The following is an 8476-nucleotide window of genomic DNA, read 5'->3' as shown; positions in this document are numbered from 1 at the left end:
TATAAAAATACAGGATGGACATATAGACACCACCTTATACAGAAAACCAACTGACCGACAAACATATCTACATGCTTCTAGCTACCATCCCAAACATCCCAAACAATCCATCGTATACAGCCAGGCCTTACGTTACAACCGCATCTGTTCCAACTCTACAGACAGAGAATCTCACCTAAGAGATCTACAGCAAACCTTTTTAGAACTAAAATATCCACCTGATGAAGTTAAACAACAGATCAACAGAGCCAGACAGATACCTAGAGAGAACCTGCTGCAAGACAGACCCAAAAAAGAAAATAACAGAACACCACTAGTCATCACATACAGCTCCCAAGTTAAAACAGTACAACGCATCATCAGAGATCTACAGCCTCTCCTGGACAATGACAGCTCCCTTTCTCAAGCTCTGGGAGGAAGACCTTTCATTGCCTACAGACAGCCACCCAATCTTAAACAACTCCTCACCCACAATAATACAACCACCAGACTTAACATGGACACTGGTACCAGAGCCTGCAATAAACCCAGATGCCAACTTTGCTGCCACATACACCCAGACAACACCATTACTGGCCCCAACAACATCCAACATACCATCTCAGGACTATTTAATTGCTCATCCTCTAACATTGTGTATGCCATCAAATGCCAACAGTGCCCTTCAGCTCTCTATATTGGACAAACAGGCCAAACCCTACGCCAAAGGATAAATGGACATAAATCTGACATCAGGAACCAGAAGACAGAAAAACCAGTAGGAGAACACTTCAATCTCCCAGGACATTCTATACAAGATCTCAAAGTAGCTGTCTTACTACAAAAGAATTTCAGAAATAGACTGGAAAGAGAAGTTGCTGAATTGCAACTTATCACCAAGCTCAAAACCATGGAGGGACCTGGTTTGAACAGAGATATCGGATTCTTATCTCATTATACATGATAAGCGATCTTCAGCCATCTCAACCCTTGCTTTTTCATGCAAAACCATTTGCAGTCGTTTCTGGTCATCAACAGCTATCAGTCAGTCAATCACCCATTTCCACCACCCTTCTGAGTGATCCCCCCTCCCCATCCCCACCCCTCCCCACCCCTTCTCTACTTAAGTGCCTGGAAACTTCCATTTCACTGTATCTGAAGAAGTGTGCATGCACACGAAAGCTCATACCAAAATAAAAACTTAGTTGGTCTTTAAGGTGCTACTGAAGGAATTTTTTTTATTTTACTTCGATCCAGACCAACACGGCTACCTACCTGTAACCAGAACTATGGATAATTAATGTTCTGTACCCCAATTGGAAATTAAGAAGGGTTCTTTCCCTTTTCTTTCCATCACCGTGCAAAAAACATGCAAAGCCTTTTAGCTGTTCTGGTGTTATATTTTGAGCCATACCTTGTTATAGGAATTCTAAGGTCTCATATATAAAAATCATATGTTCATAACTTTACAAGACAAACCCATTGTTGCTGTTTAGTCGTTTAGTCGTGTCCGACTCTTCGGGACCCCATGGACCAGAGCAGCCAGGCACTCCTGCCTTCCACTGCCTCCCACAGTTTGGTCCGACTCATGTTGGTGGCTTCGAGAACACTGTCCAACCATCTCGTCCTCTGTCGTCCCCTTCTACTTCCCAACATCAGGGTCTTTTACAGGAAGTCTTCTCTTCTCATGAAGTGGCCGTCCAACCATCTCATCCTCTGTCATCCCCTTCTCCTAGTGCCCTCAATCTTTTCCAGGGAGTCTTCTCTTCTCATGAGGTGGCCAAAGTATTGGAGCCTCAGCTTCGGGATCTGTCCTTCCAGTGAGCACTCAGGGCTGATTTCCTTCAGAATGGATAGGTTTGATCTTCTTACAGTCCATGGGACTCTCAAGAGTCTCCTCCAGCACCATAATTCAAAAGCATCAATTCTTCGGCGATCAGCCTTTTTTATGGTCCAGCTCTCACTTCCATACATCACAACTGGGAAAACCATAGCTTTCACTATACGGACCTTTGTCGGCAAGGTGATGTCTCTGCTTTTTAAGATGCTGTCTAGGTTTGTCATTGCTTTTCTCCCAAATGCATACATAAGTATATAAACCACTTTTCTGACATAGTACTGTACAGGAGAGCAATCCTGAAGCCATCTTGACTCTTCCAGCCACCTCAGATATTCTCTGCAGTGTGGAAGGAAATGGCAAAACCTCCCCATTGTCTCTTTGCTCAGAAATCCTGTCTTAAGGCCATATTTGTGTATGAATACGGTGAGCCTGTGACCTGGATTCAGTAACTACCCTGTTTCTCATATTTTAAGACATACCCATAAAATAAGCCATAGCAGGATTTTTAAGCATTCAAGGAATATAAGCCATACCCCGAAAATAAGACATAGTGATAGGCGCAGCAGCAATGCTGGCCGCAGCAGCAGGAGGAGGAAAAAAATAAGACATCCCTTGAAAATAAGCCATAGTGTTTTTTTTTGAGGAAAAAATAAATATAAGACATGTCTTATAATATGAGAAACACGGTAAGTATTTACCATCACGAAAGAATGGCCAGGCAGTGCCCAGGTAGATCATCAGTGACCGTTGTCAGGTTTCCTAGCAGACAGAATTCCTGTGGTAGACCGCCCCCCTGTGATGTATTTCTGTTGTAGACCATCTCCTTCTGTGATGTATATGTGATGTTTTGGGGGGTGGTCTTGGACTACAGGGCGGGCAATTTCAAAAGTCTATACAGTGGAACCTCTACTCATGACCACAATGCGTCCTTATGGTGAAACGGGTCGCTGGGAGAAGCGCCATTGTGCGCAGGGGTGGGTGGTGATTGCCCACTTCTGCGAATGTGCGAATGGCAATCGCCGCTTCTGCGCGTTCACTAATGGCGGAAAACCTGCCGGTTACTTCTGGGTTTGCCGTAGTCACAACTTGGAACATCCGCAAGTGGAGGCGGTTGTAAGTAGAGGTTCTACTGCAGGGGTCCCCAAACTACGGCCCCCGGGCCGGATGCGGCCCAATCGGCCTTCCAATCCGGCCCGCGACGACTCCCGCCGCCCGCTGCCGCCGCCCGCTCTCACGGCGCGCGGCGCAGCGACGATCTAAAAAATCGGCAAAAAATCGCCGAAAATCCTTTGTGCGCATGCGTATGGGCCTCTCCCGACCCGGAAGAGGTCATTTCTGGTGCACTTCCGGGTCGGGGGAGGCCCATACGCATGCGCACAAGCGATTTTTGGCGATTTTTTCCCGCCCGTGTGCGTGTGTGCATGCGCACGGGCGCGCACTCCCCCGCCCTCCGGCCCGCTGCGCGCGCACTCCCCTGCCCTCCGGCCCGCCGCGCAGAAAGTCTGGGGACCCCTGTTCTACTGTATAAGGGCTTGCACACCGTTGTTCTGGTTTCCTCTCCTCCCTCTCTGCATGGGGTGAGTGGGGGACCCTGTTGCAGCAATTTAATAAAGATCATGCTTACCACGCTGCTTTGCTTCTCAATATTCTCTGGTTGACCTCTATTATTTTCTCCTTCTGATAGAGAACCGACTTAAGGACTCTATATGGGCTCTTGGACACCGCTATAAGAGGAAAGGAGCAGTATTTTTCTTATAACTGTTTGTTTATTGTATATTTTAATTACATTTCCCTTTGACTACTGTGGGAATATAAGAAGCTGGCTTATAAAGTGGTACCTCGACTTACAAACGACTCGACAACCGAATTTTTCAACTTACGAACGGGGCAGGCTTACGAATTTCTCAACATCCGAATGGAAACTGCGGCGGTTTTAGATGGGGTTTTTTCGACTTACGAATTTTTAAATGGGGTTGCTTCGACTTAAAAAAATTTCTGTTTCAAATGCATTCCTATAGGAAATCGCGTTTCCAATGGCACTTTTCGACTTACGAATTTTCCGACCTACGAAGGTACCTTCGGAACGGATTAAATGCGTAAGTCGAGGCACCGCTGTACTGAGTCTAGACAGCTGGCAGCAGCAGCTGTCCCAAGTTTTTAATTGGGGGGTTATTCTGGGAATTGAGCCTGGGACCTTCTGCATGCAAATCCGATGCGGCTACATAACTCCAAATAACATAACATAACTCCGCACTTTCCTTGTTGTTTCCCTTTACACATTCACCCTAAGGAATGCTTCTACATAGATCTCAGTTTGTTGTTGTTTAGTCGTTTAGTCGTGTCCGACTCTTCGTGACCCCATGGACCATAGCACGCCAGGCACTCCTGTCTTGCACTGCCTCCCGCAGTTTGGTCAAACTCATGTTCGTAGCTTCGAGAACACTGTCCAACCATCTCGTCCTCTGTCGTCCCCTTCTCCTAGTGCTCTCCATCTTTCCCAACATCAAGGTCTTTTCCAAGGATTCTTCTCTTCTCATGAGGTGGCCAAAGTATTGGAGCCTCAGCTTCACGATCTGTCCTTCCAATGAGCACTCAGGGCTGATTTCCTTAAGAATGGATAGGTTTGATCTTCTTGCAGTCCATGGGACTCTCAAGAGTCTCCTCCAGCACCATAATTCAAAAGCATCCATTCTTCGGCGATCAGCCTTCTTTATGGTCTCAGTTTAACAGCTTTCAATGGAGCATGCATGCAGGGTTTTGAACTACACAGCTGTCTCGGGCAGCCATTCTCTATACATCTGAGAGTCACCCATTGAACTTAAAGGTAAAGGCGCCCCTGACCATCAGGTCCAGTCGTGTCCAACTCTGGGGTTGCGGCGCTCATCTTGCTCTATAGGCCGAGGGAGCCGGCGTTTGTCCGCAGACAGCTTCTGGGTCATGTGGCCAGCATGACAAAGCCGCTTCTGGCGAACCAGAGCAGCGCACGGAAACGCCGTTTACCTTCCCGCTGTAGCGGTTCGTATTTATCTACTTGCATTTTGACGTGCTTTCGAACTGCTAGGTTGGCAGGAGCTGGGACCGAGCAACGGGAGCTCACCCTGTTGCGGGGATTCGAACCGCCGACCTTCTGATCAGCAAGCCCTAGACTCTGTGGTTTAACCCACAGCGCCTTAGTGGGGTTTAATTACGAGTTGACATGCATAGGATCATGCAGCTGGTGTCCTAAAATTGGCAAAGTGGCGTAGGAGGCATTGACAAACAGGCAAAGTGGGTTGAAAGAGCAGGAGATCTGTTATCTGACAGTGTGGAGGAGTTGGAGGGAGAAAGATAAGCCCCCTGTGAATGCAGCTGATTCCCATTCGAGTGTCATTCACAGCGGAAGCAGTGGGATTGCATGCGGGAAGACTAGAGGAATTCTTTAATTTTTTTTAATGCAGTCTTTTAGTGCAGCGCCATTCATACTTTGGAACTCCCTGCCAATTGACACCAGGCAGGTAGAACGCTTCAGTGTGTTTTAATCTGGTTTTTAGCTAAATGTTGGTATTCATTCTTATTTTTTAAAATGTTTTATAAAGTTTTTTAAAATGTTTTATAAAGTTTTATAAAGTTTTATAAAGTTTTATAAAGTTTTTTATAAAGTTTTATAAAGTTTTATAAAGTTTTTTAAAATGTTTTATAAAGTTGTTTTTAACTGACTCTTTACCGATCATTTGCTTTATCCTATATAATAAAGTCCCTGTATCTGCGTCCAGTCCCTGTGTCCCTGTGTCCGCGCTAATACGCATGTGCCCCACGGACACAGGGACTGGACGAAGAGGCGGGACGTACACACGCGCGTTCTCTCCCCCCTCAACCCTCTGCCTCCCGTCCCCCTGCAGTGGCGGACCAAGATGGCGGCATCGGGCTCGGGGCCACAGCGGCGGGAGCCTGGTCCGGCTCCCGCCGCGGGCTGCGGCCCCGGAGCCCAATGCCGCCATCTTGGTCCGCCCCTGCCGCCTCCTGACAACCCTACCTGGCCCGTGGGAGGAGCGGCGGGGCCGCGGCCTTCCCTCCCTCTCTGCGCTCGGCCGCGGGACACGATGGGAGAGCACTTTGTTTAATTGCGTTCCTGGCGTGCCCCGCGGCTGAGCGCAGAGAGGGAGGGAAGGCCGCGGCCCCGTCGCACCTCTAGCGCCCGTTTTCTTAACGGGCTGAATGAGACTAGTTCTTTACATAAACCACTTTGAGTTATTCTTCTCTCCCCCCTCCCACACACACACCAAGTGGTATATAACTTTTGTGAAATAAATTAAAATAAATCCATAGTTTTACTGGGGTTCCCTCCCCCCTAACAGCACAAGGAACAAGCATGAACAGTAAAGGGGGGGAAAGAAAACATATCGGTAACACATGTCATTCAGAAAACACCACTTTGCAAAATCAGGTCAAAAGCAAGAATCAAAAAGAACAGAAGGGAGGGAGGGTCGGAAAGGGAATTTGGGGTGTGAATGCTCAGGCAGAGGCCATGTGACATGCATATCCCACAAATAGCTCTCAGTAGGGGTCCCAGATCTCAAAATCCATGTGCTCTTTGCACATCTAGGCAAAAGTAAATTTTCTATCCACCGTGAGAGAAGAAATGTAAGGGGGAGGGCTTATAGGGAACAGCCCCCCCTCATCAGGTCGAGTTCCTCTCAGAGCAGCAAGTCCAGTAGCGGATCAGATCACAGGAGTCAGGAAGCAGAGAGGGAGGGGAGAGGCTCTAGCAGCATGAAAGAGCCTCAACACCGAGTAGAGAAGGAGGCAGCTGGGGAGGAAATGATGGGAGAGCAGTCAGAAGGATGCCCCCCCCGATGCCTGAATTGAGGCACATGGCACCCCGTAGGGCGAGAGCGAGGCGCTTTGGGGTTCCCAAGCTGTTATGTTGGGCACGAAACAGAAAGAAGCCATTGCGAGGTTCTGACTCGGACTAAGCAGACATGTTTTCCAGACTCTTTGCACTGTAAATAGAATGCACAATAAAAGCACCTTAAAGACAAGCGGGTGTGGAGCGTCGTTACTCAAGGGTAGCCGCAAGAACCTCTGACAGGAAAGATGGTTCAATCAATGATCTGTCTAGTTTCCAAGTTCCAGTGCTGTGAAACCAGTCTTCTAACCACCAGTAAGGCATGCAGAGAGCAGCTGAAGTGTCCCTGCTTCAAGTTCCAGGACTTTGGGGTGTAACATGAGCATTGAGAATTTTAGAGGCAATCCCAGGACCAAATGGATCCAAGGAAGGGCTTCCACTAGAGGGCAAGACCAGATCGCATACCCTCCAACATTTCTCCGATGAAAATAGGGACGTCCCATTCCATAATGATAATTTTAGTTTTTATACGCCACATATCTTATTGGGTTGCCCTAGCACTCTGGACAGCTTCCAGAATATATAAAAACATAATGATTCCATTAAACATTTTAAAAAAAAAAAAAACCCTTTCCTATACAGTAGAGGATTGCCTTCAGACAGCTCAGGGGATCGGATAACTCCATACCCTCCAAGATTTCTCCAATGAAAATAGAGACATCCTAAGGAAAAGTGGGACATTTCGGGATCAAATCAGAAACTGGGACGGCTTCTCTAAATCAGGGACGTCCCTGGAAAATAGGGATACTTTGGTTATTTAGGAAGAATAATAAATTCAATGTATAGCAAAATAAGACAATTAGACAAATTTACAGGGCATATGAGTTGGAATGGCATAAGCATGAAAATAGAAAATTGGCATGATTGTGAAGACATCGATAACAGTGGATCTATGATCTTAAACTGCACAAGTTTAAAGGAAGACTCTAAAAAAGGCGAATGAAGGTAGGGTGGAAGTCATATTTTTTAATATTTGTATTAATATGAGTTCTGTGTGTGTGTGTGTGTGTGTGTGTGTGTGTGTGTGTGTGCGCACACACACACACATAGAACTCATATATATATATATACACATAGAATTCATATTAATACAAATATTAAAAAATATGACTTCCACCCTACCTTCGTTCGCCTTTTTTAGAGTCTTCCTTTAAACTTGTGCAGTTTAACTTTCTTTATTGGGAAAAATAAAGAATAATTTTCTTTATTTGGGGAATAAAAATTCCCAAAATGAGGCTCCAATACTTTGGCCACCTCATGAGAAGAGAAGAATCCTTGGAAAAGACCCTGATGTTGGGGAAGATGGAGGGCACAAGGAGAAGGGGACGACAGAGGACGAGATGGTTGGACAGTGTTCTCGAAGCTACGAACATGAGTTTGACCAAACTGCGGGAGGCAGTGGAAGACAGGAGTGCCTGGCGTGCTATGGTCCATGGGGTCACGAAGAGTCGGACACGACTAAATGACTAAACAACAACAACACAATTCCCAAAATCCAAAAAAGAGAGAAAAAAAAATTTTCTTTTTTCTTTTTTCTTCTCTCTTTTTTGGATTTTGGGATTTTTTTTCTTGATGTATAAACAAGGTTGAAGTAATGTGGTGTATGTAAAATGTAATTTAAATATTGGTTATTGGATATGTAAATTAAATAAAGATTATTGGAAAAAAAGAAAAGAAAATAGGGATACTTGGAGGGTCTGAGATCGTACACTTTAATGTTAAAAAAACGGAATATGCTGAATGTAGGAGGGGTCACCTATGGTATAATAATA

This window comes from Zootoca vivipara, chromosome 11 (assembly GCF_963506605.1).
Source record: "Zootoca vivipara chromosome 11, rZooViv1.1, whole genome shotgun sequence".
NCBI classification, from domain to species: domain Eukaryota; kingdom Metazoa; phylum Chordata; class Lepidosauria; order Squamata; family Lacertidae; genus Zootoca; species Zootoca vivipara.
The sequence above is the reverse complement of the archived record's forward strand: the minus strand, read 5'-3'. Positions refer to the sequence as shown.